This window comes from Triticum aestivum, chromosome 1D (assembly GCF_018294505.1).
Source record: "Triticum aestivum cultivar Chinese Spring chromosome 1D, IWGSC CS RefSeq v2.1, whole genome shotgun sequence".
NCBI lineage: Eukaryota > Viridiplantae > Streptophyta > Magnoliopsida > Poales > Poaceae > Triticum > Triticum aestivum.
Window position 1 is genome coordinate 458814581 of NC_057796.1, and position 21859 is coordinate 458836439.

Below are 21859 nucleotides of genomic sequence, written 5' to 3' on the forward strand. Positions count from 1 at the left end.
ATGCGGCTATCGATAGATTAAACACACTCTGCAGAGGTAGCACAGTTTACCCACACCATGGAACCCATGGCCTCGCACTCCCATTCGGGTGGACCAACGGCGTTCCGACAAAACTGATCTACTGCCATGACACTTTCCTGGCCACTCCGACTCACTCCCCACTGGGCTAGTCCTGGGTGGCCCCGTGTCTACCAAAGACACAACAACCACCGTCGTGGTCAAAACAATAAACCGTCCCAAACGGGGACAAGAGCTCTCAATACCAACTACGGGCACACAAGGTTATGTTTGCTTACCAGGCCAGGGTACCGCACGCCCATAACCTTCCCTCGTTGGAGGCACCGGCGAGAGGCATGACAATAGCATCGCATTAGGGCCTTCCCATAAAGGCAAATGTGGTTGCACTGGAGAAAGCCTGGTTCGGTGGCACCTGACCAACTTAATGACGGAATTTATCCCCAAAAATATAACTGTGATAACTGATACTCCGATACCAACTATCAAACTAGAATCCAAGTCATAACAATATCCAACAAATAATGCAAGGATAATCTCATCATCTCAAAATACTCCAAGGGTACCACAACACTACTGTCATGATGAATCCGAAAACAATAATCCTACTACTCCAATAACAAGAATAAAGCTATTCGGCTAAGATCCACATGTAAACATCATCTTCGAAAATAATACTCCAAGCAACAGAACATCAACTAGCATCATGAAAATAATCATACTAACCACTAATAATCCAAAGGCAGCATGATATCCAGAGTAATACTCCAAAATATAATAACAGATACCATCATGGAAATAATCATAATAGCCACTAAGAATCCAAAGGAACATGTCATCCACATAATCATCAACACAAAAGTCCTAGAACTACAGGCAATATCAAGATCAAAACAATACTCCGGGAAATGCCATGAACAAATCATACATAGCTAATGCAATATTTTAAACAAGTTAAAATGAATAAACCATGTCACAGCATTGCAATCATGCAAATGGAGGGTGTGGCTTGCCTGGGGTGGAAGAAATCACCGAGAGAAAGTGTGAGAAATTCGCGGAAAGGATCACCGGAAAACGTACTCTCTCGGAGGGGGCTGAATAAGGGTAGGGGCAAAATGGTCATTTTCAGAATGTAAAAACATGGTGAAAATGATTCCATCAGAACGGGCTCGACGAAACGAAGAAGTGGGCTTTGGATCCACATAAACTTTATTGGGGTCAATGTAGCTGTCTAGGAGGTTTAACTAGGGAAGAACTACAATACTGGAGATTTAGAGAAGAAATGGACCCATAAATAATAGGGTTGCTTTGCAACTGCATTTTTGGTCCAGAAACTTGATTTGGATGATGCAGTCACATGGAGTTATGGAATGGGATGCAACTTGTCAAATCCTCATGACATGGACATATAAAGATGCTGTAAAAAGCGCATACCAAATGGACAATCCAAAATGGTACTTGCTTTACAAACATCATTTCTGTCCAGAAACTTGGAATAATTTTGGTGATCAAATGACTCAGTGAAATGATGCCAAATTTGGTGGAGAGAGGTTATTTGGGTAGGAGAACAATCTGGTATTTTCTCAGAATTAATGAAGCAATATAGAATGCACTTGCTTCACAACCTGAAAATATTGCCAGAATCAAAGATTTGGTCCTGTGCTCACATAGATCAAGGGATGGAGCTGAAATTTGGAGGAGTGTGGTAATATGAGCACATTAAGGAGTGTGCAAAAGTTCAACTCATTTGGGTACTCCTAGCTAGCACTTCCTTCACAAAGCCTTCTGTCCGACAGAAACTTTGAAAAATCACGAAGGAAGATTGGCTAGGCAAATAAAGTTGAATTTGTGCATGAGGCAATTATTTGGACATGAAAGAATGCCCAAGAAGTTTGGGAGCAAACAAAATAATATAAATGACACTTCCTTCACAGAAAGCCACACTGGACAGACATGAAGAATAATTATTGGAGAATTATTCTTGGGCTAGGACAGGAAAGTTTGGGCATATTTGAGCAACATATGACCCAAGGAAATTATGAGAATTAATTGGGATTTTTGGGACTGACAGAAATATAGGTTGCTTCACAACCTAGGGCAGATAGGGTTATTCCCTTAATAGAAAAAGGAATATTCTCTAGAAAAAGATTTTAGGGTTTGGTCAAAGAGTGAAGTGACATGATCTTGGCAAGGTTTTGAGAATGATGAGCCACTTGGGAGAGGAAATGAAGATGATTTCCCAGGTGGCAAGGCCAGAGAACCACTCCAAAAAGAATAACAGAGCAAAAACCAGATAAATTAAAAGAAAAGGAAAAGGGCCAAAATCCAGGCTATTACAGCCGTTCACTCCGAGTGTCCCTACCCGCCTCCACCTACGGAGTTGTTGGCACTGGGAGGCTCTTGGGGCTGCTGGGCCTCTTCCAGAAGAGCTTGACAGCGTGCAATCGCGCGCATGACAACTCCGCGAAACCGCTCCATTTCCATGTCTCTGGCCTGGTAGCAAATTCCGTCGATCACCTGCATCCACAAGATATCACGTTGGCGATGTTCTACTTCGTCGGGGACGTCAACTCCGCCAAGGATGGACTCGAGCCTGTCCACCACATCATCGGGATCGAGGTTGACACGGCTGCCGCAGGCAATGATGAAGCCATAGGCTGCCTTTATCTTGACTGGATTGCAAAGGTCCTCTGCCCATTCCTTGCGGGGCATCAATCTCTCGATGAGCACTGGTGACGGCGGCTCTTCGGGTGGGTCGTCGATCATGCCGCCGAGCAGCTCTGGATCTTTTGCACGGTGGATGGCAAACTGCCCAAGGACTGTGACGCCGATATCGCTGCCGATGGGCCATGGTGCTTGCACCGGCCGATGAATCTCTTGCTCCCCGACTTGCTCCGGCTTGTTCTCCTCACCGAACATGTAACGCAGGTAGGCGTCAACGTCGAAGCTTTGGTCGTTGCCTGGCATGCTTGGAATAACTAACGGTAGATGGGTGAGGACAAGATCTTCGCAGAGTGTCGTGGCGGTGTGTTGCCGCCTGGATTATATGCAGCAAGCCGTTAGCTGGTGGCGGGAAACCGGTGAGGGAATAGGCATGGATTTTACAATTCATCCATGTGGAGCGGGAAGCATTCGCTGGAGCGCGGGAAGACTAAGTGGAGCACACACACAACCTGAATACCGTATCCGGTGTCATGTGTTATTTATCACACAACTGTTAACATAAGGAAACGTATGTGTAACTTACTAATCATCGCACACGATTACTCGCAGACGCATCGTGTGCGATATTCCTAGCCACGGCAAGCAACTAGTTTGCATTTTTCAAAGTTTTTTGTACACATGATATGTCTCCAACGTAACTATAATTTTTGATTGTTCCGTGCTATTATATTATCCATCTAGGATGTTTTATATGCATTTATATGCTATTTTACATGATTTTTGGGACTAACCTATTAACCTAGAGCCCAGTGCCAGTTTCTGTTTTTCCTTGTTTTTGAGTATCGCAGAAAAGGAAAACCAAACGGAGTCCAATTGACCTGAAATTCAACAGAGATTATTTTTGGACCAGAAGAAGCCCACGGAGCACCGGAGATGGGCCAGAAGAGTCCCGAGGCCACCACGAGGGTGGGGGCGCGCCCCCCTACCTCGTGGCCGCCTCGGGGACCCCCTGACTTGTTACCTACGCCAACACCTCTTATATATACCCAAACTTCCAGAAAGAAACCTAGATCGGGAGTTCCGCCGCCGCAAGCCTCTGTAGCCACCAAAAACCAATCTAGACCCGTTCCGGAACCCTGCCGGAGGGGGGATCCCTCACCGGTGGCCATCTTCATCATCCCAGCGCTCTCCATGATGAGGAGGGAGTAGTTCACCCTCGGGGCTGAGGGTATGTACCAGTCGCTATGTGTTTGATCTCTTTCTCTCGTGTTCTTGATTCGGCACGATCTTGATGTACCGCGAGCTTTGCTATTATAGTTGGATCTTATGATGTTTCTCCCCCTCTACTGTCTTGTAATGGATTGAGTTTTCCCTTTGAAGTTATCTTATCGGATTGAGTCTTTAAGGATTTGAGAACACTTTATGTATGTCTTGCATGTGCTTATCTGTGGTGACAATGGGATATTCACGTGATGTACTCGATGTATGTTTCGGTGATCAACTTGCGGGTTCAGTGACCTTGTGAACTTATGCATAGGGGTTGGCACACATTTTTGTCTTGACTCTCCGGTAGAAACTTTGGGGCACTCTTTCAAGTACTTTGTGTTGGCTTGAATAGATGAATATGAGATTGTGTGATGCATATTGTATAATCATACCCACGGATACTTGAGGTGACATTGGAGTATCCAGGTGACATTAGGGTTTTGGTTGATATGTGTCTTAAGGTGTTATTCTAGTACGAACTCTTGAATAGATCGATCCGGAAGAATAACTTTGAGGTGGTTTCGTACCCTACAATAATCGCTTCGTTTGTTCTCCACTATTAGTGACTTTGGAGTGACTCTTTGTTGCATGTTGAGGGACAGTTATATGATCCAATTATGTTATTATTGTTGAGAGAACTTGCATTAGTGAAAGTATGAACCCTAGGCCTTGTTTCAACACATTGCAATATACCGTTTGTGCTCACTTTTACCACTTGCTACCTTGCTATTTTTATATTTTCAGATTACAAAAACCTATATCTACCATCCATATTGCACTTGTATCACCATCTCTTCGCCGAACTAGTGCACCTATACAATTTACCATTGTATTGGGTGTGTTGGGGACATAAGAGACTCTTTGTTATTTGGTTGCAGGGTTGTTTGAGAGAGACCATCTTCATCCTATGCCTCCCACGGATTGATAAACCTTAGGTCATCAGCTTGAGGGAAATTTGCTACTGTCCTACAAACCTCTGCACTTGGAGGCCCAACAACGTCTACAAGAAGAAGGTTGCGTAGTAGACATCAAGCTCTTTTCTGGCGCCATTGCCAGGGAGGTGAGTGCTTGAAGGTATATCTTTAGATCTTGCAATCGAATCTTTTAGTTTCTTGTTTTATCACTAGTTTACTTTATAAAAGAAAACTACAAAAAAATGGAACTGAGGGTACCTCATATGCTTCATCTTTTTAATATCTTTCATGAAAATAAGGATTCCGACAATTGTGCCAAAATGTTAGAAGAAGAATGCATTAGAATGTTTGGCACTAAATATTTGAATGATGAGCATGATTGCAATGTTGTCAGTATGAATTCTTTGAATATCCATAGTACTAATGATGATTGCACTAGTCATGATGAAAATGTCTCTTATAAGCATGTCAACTTTGGTGGAATACATAGAGCTTGCAAGTACACACCAAATAGGGAAGATAGATTTTGCAAGAAAGGCTAGATGATTGTGCTGAAAGATTCAATATTTATCGCCATCCTTGTGAACTTTGCAATGAACATGGTCATTTAAAGCTCCAATGCTATTTGTTTCATGATCAAATCGTGTCCAAAAATTGTGATAACTTGATTACCCTTGAGAATCATAAAGAGATTTGTCTTCTTTTGGGGTATGAAGAAATGAAACGTATAACTGAGGGTATTCCAAAATTTAATCTTGATAGATTTCTTGATTTAGATCTAGAAGAAATTTTTATGTATTGTGCGGTGAATTGCATTGAAAATCCTTGCCAATTACATAAAGAAAAGAAAACAAATAGAAGATGAAGAGAATGCTAATTAAAGGGAAGAGACTTCCCAATATCCTCCTATTATTTCTTATGATGAACCAGGTAACGAGGAGTTGCTTTCTATTCAACCAATCTTATTATTAAGGAGCTCAAAAGAGAGGGTTAAACCCACACATGATGTGATGAAGAAAAATAATAGACGGAGAAGCAAAGGTAGAAAGGTATCCCTCCCAAACGATGTTGCTCCTATTACTCATTGTGATGATGATAATTGCTATACTATTGGTGCTATCCATATTATTAATGATGAGAGTGATTATGCTTATGATATGAAAAGGCCCAAGCTTGGGGATGCTATGTTTGATGAGAATGACTTGTTTGAGAATATATTTGCTGCAATTAACGTTTGTCCCAAGCTTGGGTATGCTATGTTTAATGAAGATGATATTTTTAGCCTCCCAAGTTTTGATGAGCAAATTTATTATGATGATAGCATGCCTCCTATTTATGATGATTATTGTGATGACACTTATGCTATAAAAGGTAGTGATGATTAAATTTATAAAACTTGTCATGATTTTGATTACCCTTTTTCTCAACACTACTCTTTTAACGTGGAAACAATTTATAGTATTCGAGTCTCTTATGATACTCCCACTATTCCGATTAAGAACAATTTTGCTTGTGTGGAGAGTAATAAAAATTCTATACTCGTAGATCATGAAAATAATGCTGTATGTGATGGTTATATTGTTGAATTCATTCATGATTGTAGCGACCAGACCTCAAACAGTTTGATCTTTGTGCATAAGTGTCATCCCTGGATCGGTAATGCTGACACACACAGTACTTGAAGGATTTATAACAGAGTAGCAATCACACACTTATTAGATCGAATGTCTCAAAAGAGGACTTATTACAATAAATATGGCTTAAGGCCATCTAATACGATAACAGCGGAAGGCTTGGAAGATAAAGTGAGTCCATCAACTCCAACGGCATCACTGAGTGAAAGACCACGACCTACGGCTCCTTACTCGTCGTCTGAAAAGTCTGCAACATGATACATTGCAGCCCGAAAACGGGTCAGCACATGGAATATGCTAGCAATGTAACACAAAAAGAGTAATGAACATAATAATGCTATCACTATATGCATATATGGCTGGTGGAGGCTGTCTGGTTAATATGTTTAGCGAAAAGCCAATTTTTCCCTACTGCAAAGGAATATATTTTATTTAACTACAAAGTTTGTTGAAAACATTGAGAAGGTAAACCCCATCTCAATATCAATTAAAAATAGTCAATAAGCCAATCAAATTTTATATTTAAGAGTGATGAGATCCACATGATTATCCAAGAACCAGATACTAAAGATGTCCATAACCGGGGACAAGGCTAACCATGATTAGTTTGTACACTCTGCAGAGGTTTGTGCAGTTTTCCCCACAAGACTTGATCTCCTCCGTTGAATTTCTCACACTGCATGATGTTTGAGAAACGGATGACCGAGACACAGTCTTTCCGAAGAGGTCCCCTTAACCGATAGATAGGCCGGTACACCTACAATCCCCTACATCTGCTAGCCCATCATGGAAAGGTTTCCCACAACTTACTCAACTATGCCAGAGCCCATAATGGCATGTGGCTGCACATGGAAGTTTCTAGCATGAATAATCTTATGATTCCTTTGAGCCTGGGTGGCAGTCCATAGGAGAATCACACGGTACCCCGGGATTTCCAAAAATACAGGCAATCACTGGGTTCCCCAGGTGCCTCAATCCACCCAAATGTGTATTAAAGTTGCCACCTTAAGTTGAACCATTAAGTAAACAATCTCAAACTGTCATGAATACACTCAAACCTAATCCACGTCTACGATCATAGCATAGCAATATAAGCAACGTAGAAGTAACTCCCAGGGTTTGATAATAAACAGGCGAATAGGTACTACCTCATCTACTCCCCAAACCCATAATTTAAATCAGATCCTAACCATGCAATTGTTTTAGGATTGATCTAATGCAATAAAATTGGGTAGTAAAGAGGTATGATCAAAGTGTTACTTACCTTGCTGATGATCCGCGAAACCTAGAGACTCGTAGTAGCACGCTTCGCACGCTTCGCACTCCGGGTACTCTATCGCAAACAAACAAGCATACAATAAGCAATCAAGCAAGGCCATGGGTAAAACTCAAACAAGAGATCTAACCAGAAAGTTCACTTTTAAGAACTCCGGTATGCAAAAAGAATCAAATCGAATGAAGCAACAAAACTCAAACGGCGAAAGAAACAAGCTTCGTTTACTAATCTGGACTAAAGTCAAATTTTACAGTAGCAAAAACTTGTTTAAGTTCGTTAAACATAAAGAGGGTTTCGAGACGAAACTCTAGGCGCTTGAATCGCGTGATTCCGATAAACGAGCGAAAAGTTATACTAAAACGAAAATCGGATCAGAAATCTCGATCGAAAATCATCACTGAAAAATCTGAGAAAAAGAAAAACTGACGAACAGGCTAACGAACGAACGTTCGCTGTCTGCGGCTAACGAGTGGATACCGTTTGTTAAAACGAACGTACGGACGAACGTCCGCTAACTAAATAAACCGAAAAAAATAAAACCGATCTATTCTAAAAAAATGAAAACTAGGGTTTTCTAAAATAAACCGAATCGGTTTTAAAATAAAACCGAACGACGGTGACGGCGGCGTATACCTCCGGCGGGGCGGGGAGGCTCTGGCGGGGTTCAGCTGCGGCGGCGGGGGACGGCGAGGCGGCAAGGCGCTGCGGCGGCTTGCGGGCGATGGGGCTCCGGCAGGCGGCGGCGGAGGGCGGCGGCTGCCGCGACTTGGGGTCCCGAGGGGGGCCCCGAGCTCGGCTTATAAAGGGAGTGCGGAGGCGGCTTGGGCGAGGGGGCATGACGGCGGCGAGGCGTGTCCGGCTCGGACTCGCCCGGCGATGTCGGCGGCAGCGCGGGGTTGGGCCGGCCGGCTCGGCTAGGCTTCGGCCCAGTCGGGCGCTGACTTTTTTTAATAACGTTCCGCCAAAAATAAATCCTAGAAAAATAAATAAAAATCTAAAAATACCAAAACAAATTTTCGCCGTCTAAATAAAATATTTAGAACAAGATGAACATTTTCTTGGCCCTAAAAATGCAATTTTGAAAACGTGCAATTTTTCTAATTCAAATAAAATTGCAATAAAATCCAAATAAACTATTTATTTGGTTTTTAATATTTTTCCTCTAATATTTCATCTATTTTGGAGAAGTCATTTTATCTCCTCTCATATATTTTTATTTTTGAAATATTAGGAAGGGAAAATAATCAAAACCAAATGATCCTCCTTTCAAAATTTGAGAAAACTCAAATATGAAAATAACGAAATCCCCAACTCTCTCCATGGGTCCTTGAGTTGCGTAGAATTTCTAGGATCAAGCCAAAATGCAGTAAAACATGATATGCAATGATGATCTAATGTATAACATTCCAAATTGAAAATTTGGGATGTTACAAACCTACCCCCCTTCAGATGAATCTCGCCCTCGAGATTCGGGTTGGCTAGAAAATAGGTGAGAGTGATCCTGCCGTAGGTCTTCCTCTCGCTCCCAGGTGGCTTCATCTTTGGTATGGTGACTCCGCTAAACTTTACAGAACTTGATTACTTTGTTGCGTGTGACACGGCTGGCAAAATCAAGAATCTTAACTGGCCTCTCCTCGTAGGTCAAATCACTATCCAATTGTATCGCTTCCAGCGGTACTGTATCTCTTAGAGGAATATCAGCCATCTCTGCGTGGCACTTCTTCAACTGAGAAATGTGGAACACATCGTGAACTCCGGACAATCCTTCGGGCAATTCCAACTTGTAAGCAACTTCTCCCATATGTCCCAAAACTTTGTATGGTCCCACAATACGTGGCGCTAACTTTCCCTTAACTCCAAAGCGCTTTACTGCTCGAAGTGGAGATACACAAAGATACACTCTGTCTCCAACTTCGTAAACGGTCTCCTTGCGTTTAGAATCCGCATAACTCTTCTGCCTGGACTGGGCTACCTTGAGTCTATCGCGAATCAGTTTAACCTTCAATTCAGACTCTTTAATCAAATCTGGTCCAAACAACTGTCGGTCTCCAACTTCGTCCCACAACAACGGTGCTCTGCACCTCCTTCCATACAGTGCTTCAAAAGGGGCCATCTTCAAACTGGCTTGATAGCTGTTGTTGTATGAGAACTCTGCATAAGGCAAATTATCGTCCCAACTATATCCATAGTCTAGCGTACAAGCTCTCAACATGTCCTCCAGAATCTGATTTACTCTCTCAGTCTATCCATCTGTCTGCGGGTGAAAAGCTGTACTAAACTCTAGCCTGGTTCCCAAAGTTTCATGCAACTGATTCCAAAACTTTGAAGTAAACTGGGTTCCTCTATCTGATACAATGGTCCTCGGAACTCCATGCAGACATACGATCCCGGTCATGTATATCTTTGCCAACTTAGCACTGGTGTAAGTGGTCTTTACTGGGATGAAATGAGCTACTTTTGTCAAACGATCGACTACAACCCATATCGAGTCATAGCCTGAACGGGTCCTGGGTAATCACGTGATAAAATCCATGCCTAGCTTATCCCACTTCCATTCTGGTATCAGCAATGGTTGTAGCAATCCGGCTGGCTTCTGATGTTCTGCCTTCACTCTCTGACATACATCACAAACTGCTACATACTCCGCAATATCCTTCTTCATTCCAGTCCTCCAGAAACTGTCCTTCAAATCCAAATACATCTTGGTATTTCCTGGGTGAATCGAATATGGCGAATCATGGGCCTCTTGCAGAATCAACTTCCTGATCTCCTGATCATTGGGCACATATACGCGGTCCTTAAACCATAAGGTATCGTGCTCATCCTCACGAAATCCTTTAGCCTTTCCTTTGCTCATTCTTTACTTTATCTCGGCAATCCCCTTGTCTGTCTTCTGAGCTTCTCTGAACTTATCCATCAAAGTAGACTGAATCTCCAATGCCGCTACATAGCCTCTCGGAACTATCTCCAAACATAGCTCGCGAAGGTCATCTGCTAACTCCTTGGGTAACTCTCCGGTCATGAGCGTATTGACATGACTTTTGCGGCTCAACGCATCGGCTACTACGTTAGACTTTCCGGGATGATAATGTAATCTCATATCATAATCCTTAATGAGCTCCAACCATCTCCTCTGCCTGAGATTCAACTCCTTCTGCGTGAAGATATACTTCAAACTCTTGTGATCCGTGTATACCTCACAATGGTTTCCGATGAGAAAATGTCTCCACGTCTTCAACGCATGCACTACGGCTGCTAACTCCAAGTCATGCGTAGCATAGTTTAACTCATGGGGTTTAAGCTGTCGTGAGGCATATGAAACAACTCTTCCCTCCTGCATAAGTACGGCTCCAAGTCCTCGACGTGAAGCATCGCAATATACTTCATAATCTTTGCATTGATGTGGCCGAATCAACACTGGTGATGTAACCAGGCGTCTCTTCAACTCCTGAAAACTGGCCTCACATTCCTCAGTCCAATTGAATTTGGTGTCCTTCTTCAAGAACTCCGTCATGGGCTTTCTAATCTTTGAGAAATTCTCAATGAACCTACGGTACTACCCCGCGAGTCCAAGAAAACTCCGGATCTCTCCAACTGTCGTGGGTGATTCCCAAGTTGTCACAGTGACAACCTTGGTGGGATCTACTGCTATTCCTTCTCCTGATATAACATGTCCAAGGAATCCAACTTCCTTCAGCCAAAACTCGCACTTGCTGAACTTGGCATATAGCTGATGTTCTCTGAGCTTACCAAGTACCAAACGCAAATGCTCTTTATGTTCCTCTTCGTTCTTCGAGTAGACCAGAATGTCACCAATGAACACCACAACGAACCTATCCAAAAACTCCATAAACACCTTGTTCATCATGTTCATAAAATAGGCAGGTGCGTTAGTCAGACCAAATGACATAACGGTATACTCATACAGCCCATATCTCGTGGTAAAAGCTGTCTTAGGTATATCCTGCTCTCTAATCTTCAGCTGGTGATACCCTGATTGCAAATCGATTTTTGGAAAACACTTTAGATCCTTGCAGCTGGTCAAACAAATCATTGATCATCGGCAGTGGGTACTTGTTCTTGATCGTCACCTCATTCAGTCCTCGATAATCAACAACCATCCTTAACGATCCATCCTTCTTTCCACTAGAAGTACTGGGGATCCCCAAGGTGACGAACTTGGGCAGATATAACCTTTATCCAGTAACTCCTTAATCTGCTTCTTAATTTCCTCCAAATCCTTTGCGGGCATCCTGTACGGTCTCTTAGATATTGGCCCTAAGCCTGGAAAAAGCTCAATAAAAAACTCAATGTCTCTATCAAGTGGCATGCCTGGCAACTCTTCTGGAAATACATCCGGAAAATCCTTCACCACTGGTACTTCCTCCTGTATAACTCCTGCTAATGAATTTACTTGAGTCCTATTCGGCACATGCCGGGATACATACTTGATCCTTCTTCCCTCTTGGGTGGTGAGTAAAATCGTCTTACTGGCGCAATTGATGTTTCCTCCATACATCGATAGCCAATCCATACCCAGAATCACATCCAAACCTTGCGACTCCAATATTTTCAGATCTGAGGGGAAAACATGCCTACCTATGGTCAATGGCATCTGAAAACATCGATGGCTTGCCATATACTCTGCTCCGGGTGAGGTTACTAGCATGGGTGTCTTAAGAACTCTAGTGGGCAACTTATACTTATCCACAAATCCCCTTGATATGTATGAATGTGATGCACCAGTATCGAAAAGAACGAGTGCAGTAAATGACTTAACCAAAAACTTACCTATTACCGCATCTGGCTGAGCTTCAACCTCCTCCACGTTAACGTGGTTCACTTCTCCCCTATTTAAAGGGTTGGCACTACAGGAAACAGCTAATTTGCCGTCAGGGGGCATCTTTGCCGTCAGCTTTTCGTCGGGCAGACGGCAAAGAAAGGGTTTGCCGTCATCTGCAGACAGCAAAGAAAAACTAACGGTGAAATATACTTTGCCATCAGCGAAAAAAATACAGACGACAAATAACTCACTTTGCCGTCTAAAAAAAGAAACACAAACGGAAAAGATATTTGCTGTCTACGTTTTTTATTACAGACGACAAAGAGAGCTCTTTGCCGTCTGTAATATAAAACGCAGACAGCAAAGAAGAAGCACACCACGCGGATCGATCCCACGGATCGATGACGTGGCGTGATCTGGTCCACCCAGTGTGCACTCCCATGATGGGCAGCCCAACCCACCGATCTCTCTCTCCCACGTGACTTTGTCTCCCACGTACCCATGTCTCTCTCTCTCTCTCTTACGGGCACACTACCGCGGCAAGATCGAGCGGCGCAAGCGAGGAGAGAAAGAGACGCGTGCGGCACGGCACGGGCCGGCGAGCTCTGGCGCCTCCTCCCTCTGGCGCCTCCTCACTTCGGCGAGCAGCGCGGCGCGACCTCCTCCCTCTGACTCCTCCTCCCTCCGGCGAGTAGTGCGAGCGGCGCGGCACGGGCCGGTGAGCAGCGCGGTCTAATCCCTCCGGCGCCTCCTCACTCCGGCGAGCAGCGCGGGCCGATGTGGAGCGCAGCCTCCTCCCTTCGGCGCCTCCTCCCTCCGGCGAGCATCGTGGGCGGTGCGTCCTCCTCCCTCCGCCGCCTCCTCACTCCGGCAAGCAGCACAACCTCCTTCATCCGGCACCACCTCACTCCGGCGTGGCCTCCTCCTCTCCCTCCGTCGCTTGAACTCCCTCCAGCAGCGGCCAGCGAGATCCTTTTCTCAGGACAAGGTCAGGCGCGGCCAGCAGCTCTGCTCCGGCGAGGTCGACCTCTGCTCCGGCGAGCTTTGGACGTGCAGGGGGAAAGCCCAATCAGGGGGCGTCTTAACCGCCTCGCTCCACCGGCCACCGCTGGCCGCATCGGCTTCTGCCCGTCATACTCGGAAGTTGGTCATGCAAGCTTCGGGGTGAACTTGGCAGCCCTGTGTAATCTGATATTTCTTGTCTTCATAGATGATTGTTAGACTATTGAATGATTGATTGTGAAACTACTAGCAAAAGGCAAAAACACAAGTGAAGATTTTGCCCACGCCTTGTTATTAGCTATTTTTATAATGAGCAAAAAGATCCTTCGCCTTCGACCATCTAGGGCCACTGTACCTGGACTATTGTTACTTATATTTTTATTAAATAATAAAAACTTATTTGCCGTCTGGGATGTATGAGGCTGACGGCAAAGGCATAGTCTAGCTGACGGCAAAGATTGTTTTCTTTGCTGTCTGCTACTACTGGGCTTGATGGCAAAGAGAAAGTTGGCTGACGGCAAAGTCTTTGCCGTCTTCCCTATGAAAAGCTGACGGCAAAGTATTCTTTGCCGACTTATCTTTGCCGTCTGCATCCTGACGGCAAAATCTTTGCCGTCTGGATTTAGGTCTTTGCCGTCTGGAATTCACAGACGGCAAATTACCTGTTTCTTGTAGTGTGGGCTTCTTCCCAGAGCTCCCATTGCCGTTTCCATTCATGGCTTCAGGACATTCATTGGCGTAATGTCTGGTCTTCTGGCACTTATAGCAAGTAACGTGGCTTAGATCTTTCTTGGCGGGTGTTGTCGGGTTGGAACAGTCTGTCCGCTGCTTCCTCCATTACCATTACCGTTCTTGGGGCCACTATGAGTGTGCGAACTTCCTCCATTATGAGTGTGGCCTCCATGGTTATGAACAAGTCCTCCCGAGTTCGGGGTGTAACGGGGTCTCTGCTGGGCTCCAGAATTGTACTTCCCTTGTCCATACTTCCTCTTACGGCTGTCAATCTGCTGCTGCTTCCCTTCAAGCATGAGAGCTCTATCTACCAACTCTTGGTAGTTATTGAAATTTGCCACCATCAACTGCATACTCAGCTCATCATTCAGTCCTTCCAGAAACTTTTCCTTCTTAGCTGCATCTGTAGTGATGTCATCTGGAGCATAACGTGCTAGCTTACTAAATTCATCCACATACTGGCCAACAGTGCGCCCTCCTTGGCGTAAGTTGCGAAACTCACGCTTCTTCATGGCCATAGCTCCTGCTGATACATGGGCAGTGCGAAAAGCCTGCTGGAACTGGTCCCATGTCACAGTGTCAATGGGGTAAGTGACTATAAAATTTTCCCACCATGATGTTGCGGGTCCATCAAGCTGATGTGCAGCAAAACGCACTCTCTCCGCATCTGTGCATCCTGCAGTGGTCAACTCCCTTTCAATCTTGCGAAGCCAATCATCTGCAACAATCTACTCGGTGCTACTAGAGAACACCGGCGGATTCAGCCTAAGAAAACGGGCTAAGTAATCAACTGGTGGTGGTGGTGGGTTGTTGTTGTTGTTGTTCCCCTGGTTCTGATTCTGGACTAGTAACTGCATCAATGCATTCTGCTGCTGGATCAACTGAGTGAGCTCCGGTGGGAAAGCAAATCCAATGTCGTGTCTCGGATGCATCTGCTGGGTTTAGAAAAGATGAGAAAACAGAATAGAATGAGGTCTACAGGGAAAACACTACCCATATGCACATGAGACAAACACAAACATATCACTCAATCAAAACAAACAAAGGGCATACAATCGGTCTAGAACTGTCATTGCAAAAGTGCTTGGACTATACTATATACATGGTGGAATACTACTACTGATATGGTGGTCGACTAGAAAAATTGCTCGGTCAAAGACTCCATCATATCTGCTCCAGCTTCATCAACATATTCATCATCACTATCGTCAGGATCCGAGTCGGTGTCGTCGATGATGATGTAGTTCTCCTGGCAAGTGGAATCGTCATCTTCACCTCCTAGCGCGGGGTCTCCCATGAAAACTCCTAGCTTCCTTGTCAGGTCATCATTCTTCTCCACTAGTACGACAATTTCCTCCATATAATCTTCACGTGTAGCCTTGAGTTCTTCCTCTAGCTCCGTGATCCTTGTCATCGCCTTCTTCAAATCTGTCATGTCCGTGCACATCTGGTTCTCCTGCGTCGAATGTGCTGGTTTAACTCCTGGATGAAAGAGGCAATCGATCTATCCTTCCTGGTGCTGATCATCTCCCATTGCTCATCTCGGCGCCCACAAATCTGGTAGATAGTGTCCTTGAGATCATTGTGGTAAACTTCTCCAATGCGTCCCATGGTAATGTGAGCTGCCATACTCTTTCCTAGGCTCCAGGTTGGTGGATCAAAGGAAAACTCTATGGGCTCAGTGACTTGTGTGAACGTCCTTCCTGGAACTTGAACTTGGATCATCCAACGCTCCTCTTCTGGTAAAGTGGCATTGTAGGTCCCAGTGAAGCTTGGTATTCCGATGTTCAAGTACCTAGTAACTTCCTTCAAGTGGCGTCCAAATGGGGTGTCTTCATCTGGTTGCATGAACTTGATCCTTGCATCCGCCATCCTAAAGAGTAGAAAAATGGAGAGGAGTTAGAAATGAGAGGAGAGTAGTGATCTAGGGCTTTAGCTTAGTGGTCGGGCCCTATAGTCAACGTGTGCTCTGATACCATCTTTGTAGCGACCAGACCTCAAACAGTCTGATCTCTGTGCATAAGTGTCATCCCTGGATTGGTAATGCTGACACACACAATACTTGAAGGATTTATAACAGAGTAGCAACCACACACTTATTACATCAAATGTCTCAAAAGAGAACTTATTACAATAAATATGGCTTAAGGCTATCTAATACGATAACAGCGAAAGGCTCGGAAGATAAAGTGAGTCCATCAACTCCAACGACATCACTGAGTGAAAGACCACGACCTAAGGCTCCTTACTCGTCGTCTGGCAAGTCTGCAACATGATACGTTGCAGCCCGAAAACGGGTCAGCACATGGAATATGCTGGCAATGTAACACAAAAGAGTAATGAACAGAATAATGCTATCACTATATGCATATATGGCTGGTGGAGGCTGTATGGTTAATATGTTTAGCGAAAAGCCAATTTTTCCCTACTACAAAGGAATATATTTTATTTAACTACAAAGTTTGTTGAGAATATTGAGAAGGTAAACCCCATCTCAATCCCAATTAAAAATAATCAATAACCCAATCAAATTTTATAATTAAGAGTGATGAGATCCACATGATAATCCAAGAACCAGATACTCAAGATGTCCATAACCGGGGACACGGCTAACCATGATTAGTTTGTTCACTTTGCAGAGGTTTGTGCACTTCTCCCCACAAGACTCGATCTCCTTTGTTGAATTTCTCGCACTTCACGATGTTTGAGAAACGGATGACCGAGACACAGTCTTTCTGAAGAGGTCCCCTTAACTGATAGATAGGCCGGTACACCTACAATCCCCTACATCTGCTAGCCCACCATGGAAAGGTTTCCCACAACTTACTCAACTATGCTAGAGCCCATAATGGCATGTGGCTGCACACGGAAGTTTCTAGCATGAATAATCTTATGATCCCTTTGATCCTGGGTGGCAGTCCATAGGAGAATCACACGGTACCCCGGGATTTCCAAAAATACAGGCAATCACTAGGTTCCCCAGGTGCCTCAATCAACCCAGATGTGTATTAAAGTTCCCACCTTAAGTTGAACCATTAAGTAAACAATCTCACAACTGTCATGAATACACTCAAACACAATCCACGTCTACGAGCATAGCATAGCAATATAAGCAACGTAGAAGTAACTCCCAGGGTTTGATAATAAACAGGTGAATAGGTACTACCTCATCTACTTCCCAAACCCACAATTTAAATCAGATCCTAACCATGCAATTGTTTGAGGATTGATCTAATGCAATAAAACTGGGTAGTAGCGAGGTATGATCAAAGTGTTACTTGCCTTGCTGATGATCCGTGAAACCTAGAGACTCGTAGTAGCACGCTTCCACTCCGGGTACTCTATCGCAAACAAACAAGAATACAATAAGCAATCAAGCAAGGGCACGGGTAAAACTGAAACAAGAGATCTAACCATAAAGTTCAATTTAAGAACTCCGGTATGCAAAAAGAATCAAATCGAACGAAGCAACAAAACTCAAACGGGAAAAGAAACAAGCTTCGTTTACTAATCTGGACTAAAGTCGAATTTTACAATAGAAAAAACTTGTTTAAGTTCGTTAAACAGAAAGAGGGTTTCAAGACAAAACTCTAGGTGCTTGAATCGCCTGATTCCGATAAACGAGCGAAAAGTTATACTAAAACGAAAATCGGATCAGAAATCACGAACGAAAATACTCACGGAAAAATCCAAGAAAAAGAAAAACTGACGAACAGGCTAACGAACGAACGTTCGCTGTCTGCGGCTAACGAGTGGATACCGTTCGTTAAAACGAATGCACGGACGAACGTCCGCTAAATAAATAAACCAAAAAAAGAAAACCAATCTATTCTAAAAAACGAAAACTAGGGTTTTCTAAAATAAACCGAATCAGTTTTAAAATAAAACCGAACGACGGCGATGGCAGCGTATACCTCCGGCGGGGCGGGGCAGCTCCTGCGGGGTTCGGCTGCGGCGGCGGGGCTCCGGGCGGCGGTGGGTCGACGACGAGGCGGCGAGGCGCTGCGGCGCGGCGGCGGCTTGCGGGCAGCGGGGCTCCGGCAGGCGGCGGCGGAGGGTGGCGGCCGCGGCGACTTGGGGTCCCGAGGGGGGGGGGCGGAGGCGGCTTGGGCGAGGGGCACGGCGGCGGCGAGGCGTGTCCGGCTCGGACTCGCCCGACGATGTCGGCGGTGGCGTGGGGTTAGGCCGGCCGGCTCGGCTGGGCTTCGGCCTAGTCGGGCGCTGACTTTTTTTAAATAACATTCCGCCGAAAATAAATCCTAGAAAAATAAATAAATATCTAAAAATGCCAAAACAAATTTTCACCGTCTAAATAAAATATTTAGAACAAGATGAACATTTTCTTGGCCCTAAAAATGCAATTTTGGAAACGTGCAATTTTTCTAATTCAAATAAAATTGCAATAAAATCCAAATAAAATATTTATTTGGTGTTTAATATTTTCCTCTAATATTTCATCTATTTTGGAGAATTCATTTTATATCCTCTCATATATTTTTATTTTTGAAATATTAGGAAGGGAAAAAATCAAAACCAAATGATCCTCCTTTCAAAATTTGAGAAAACTCAAATATGAAAATAACGAAATCCCCAACTCTCTCCGTGGGTCCTTGTGTTGCGTAGAATTTCTAGGATCTAGCCAAAATGCAATAAAACATGATATGCAATGATGATCTAATGTATAACATTCCAAATTGAAAATTTGGGATGTTACAATGATGCTACTGAAAATTATTATGAGGGAGGAATATATGCTCGTAGGAATTGCAATAATATAAAGTTTCCTCTCTATGTGCTTAAAGTTTTAAAATTATGCTTGTTTTGCCTTCCTATGCTAGTTGATTATTGTTCCCATAAATTGTTTGCTCACAAAATCCCTATGCATAGGAAGTGGGTTAGACTTAAATGTGATAGTCATATTCTTCGTGATGCTCTCTTTATGTTTCAATTCTTATCTTTTATGTGAGCATCATTGAAATCATGATGCCTAGCTAGGGGCGTTAAACGTTACCGCTTGTTGGGAGGCAACCCAATTTTATTTTTGTTCCTTGATTTTTGTTCCTGTTTAGTAATAAATAATTCATCTAGCCTCTGTTTAGATGTTTTTTTATGTTTTAATTAGTGTTTGTGCCAAGTGGAACCTTTGGGAAGACTTGGGTGAAGTCTTTATGATCTTGCTGTAAAAAATAGAAACTTTAGCGTTCACGAGATTAGCTGCCCATTTTTTACTGGAGAGGGATTTTAGGTTGATTATTTTTGCAGATGATTAATAGACAAATTCCTCAGGTCCACCAATTTATTTCAGAATTTTTGGAGTTCTAGAAGTATACGTGTGATACAGATTACTACAGACTGTTCTGTTTTTGACAGATTCTGTTTTCATTGTGTTGTTTGCTTATTTTGATGAATCTATGAGTAGTATCGGAGGGTATGAACCTTAGAGAAGTTGGAATACAGTAGATTTAACACCAATATGAATTTAGAATGAGTTCACAACAGTACCTAAGTGGTGATTTATTTTCTTATACTAACGGAGCTTACGAGTTTTCTGTTGAGTTTTGTGTTGTGAAGTTTTCAAGTTTTGGGCAAAGATTCCATGGACTATGGAATAAGGAGTGGCAAGAGCCTAAGCTTGGGGATGCCCAAGGCACCCCAAGGTAATATTCGAGGACAACCAAGAGGCTAAGCTTGGGGATGCCCCGGATGGCATCCCCTCTTTCGTCTTCGTCTATCGGTAACTTTACTTGGAGCTATATTTTTATTCACCACATGATATGTATTTTGCTTGGAGCATCATTTTATTTTATTTAGTTTTGTTTGCTGTTTGAATAATATCCCAAGATCTCAAATTCTTAAATGTTAGAGAGTCTTCACATAGTTACATAATTAGTCAACTACTCATTGATCTTCACTTATATCTTTTGGAGTAGTTTGTCATTTGCTCTAGTGCTTCACTTATATCTTTTTAAAGCACGGCGGTGGTTTTATTTTGAAGAAATAGATGAACTCTCATGCTTCACTTATATTATTTTGAGAGTCTTAAACAGCATGGTAATTTGCTTGGGTTATAAAATTTAGTCCTAATATGATAGGCATCCAAGAGGGATATAATAAAAACTTTCATATAAAGTGCATTGAATACTATGAGAAATTTGATTCCTGATGATTGTTTTGAGATATGAAGATGAGGATATTAGAGTCATGCTAGTGAGAAGTTGTGAATTTGAGAGATACTTGTGTTAAAGTTTGTGATTCCCATAGCATGCACGTATGGTGAACTATTATGTGATGAAGTCGGAGCATGATTTATTTATTGATTGTCTTCCTTATGAGTGGCGGTCGGGAATGAGCGATGGTCTTTTCCTACCAATCTATCCCCCTAGGAGCATGCGCGTAGTATTTTGTTTCGATAACTAATAGATTTTTGCAATAAGTATGTGAGTTCATTATGACTAATGTTGAGTCCATGGATTATACGCACTCTCACCCTTCCACCATTGCTAGCCTCTCTAGTACCGCGCAACTTTCGCCGGTACCATACACCCACCATTACCTTCCTCAAAACAGCCACCATACCTACCTATTATGGCATTTCCATAGCCATTCCGAGATATATTGCCATGCAACTTTCCACCGTTCCATTTATTATGACACGCTCCATCATTGTCATATTGCTTTGCATGATCATGTAGTTGACATCGTATTTGTGGCAAAGCCACCTTCATAATTCTTTCATACATGTCACTCTTGATTCATTGCATATCCCGGTACACCGCCAGAGGCATCCACATAGAGTCATATTTTGTTCTAAGTATTGAGTTGTAATTATTGAGTTGTCAGTAAATAAAAGTGTGATGATCATCATTATTAAAGCATTGTCCCGGTGAGGAAAGGATGATGGAGACTATGATTCCCCCACAAGTCGGGATGAGACTCCGGATGAAAAATAAAAAAAGGAAAAAAAGTCCATAAAAAAGAGAGAAGGCCAAAAAAACAAAAAAATGAGAGAAAAAGAGAGAAGGGGCAATGCTACTATCATTTACCACACTTGTGCTTCAAAGTAGCACCATGATCTTCATGATAGAGAGTCTCCTAAGTTGTCACTTTCATATACTAGTGGGTATCTTTTATTATAGAACTTGGCTTGTATATTCCAATGATGGGATTCCTCAAAATGCCCTAGGTCTTCATGAGCAAGCGAGTTGGATGCACACCCACTTAGTTTCTTTTGTTGAGCTTTCACACACTTATAGCTCTAGTGCATCCGTTGCATGGCAATCCCTACTCACTCACATTGATATCTATTGATGGGCATCTCCATAGCCCGTTGATATGCCTAGTTGATGTGAGACTATCTTCTCCTTTTTGTCTTCTCCACAACCACCATTCTATTGCACATATAGTGCAATGTCCATGGCTCACGCTCATGTATTGCGTGAAGATTGAAAAAGTTTGAGAACATCCAAAGTATGAAACAATTGCTTGGCTTGTCATCGGGGTTGTGCATGATTTAAATATTTTGTGTGATGAAGATATAGCATAGCCAGACTATATGATTTTGTAGGGATAGCTT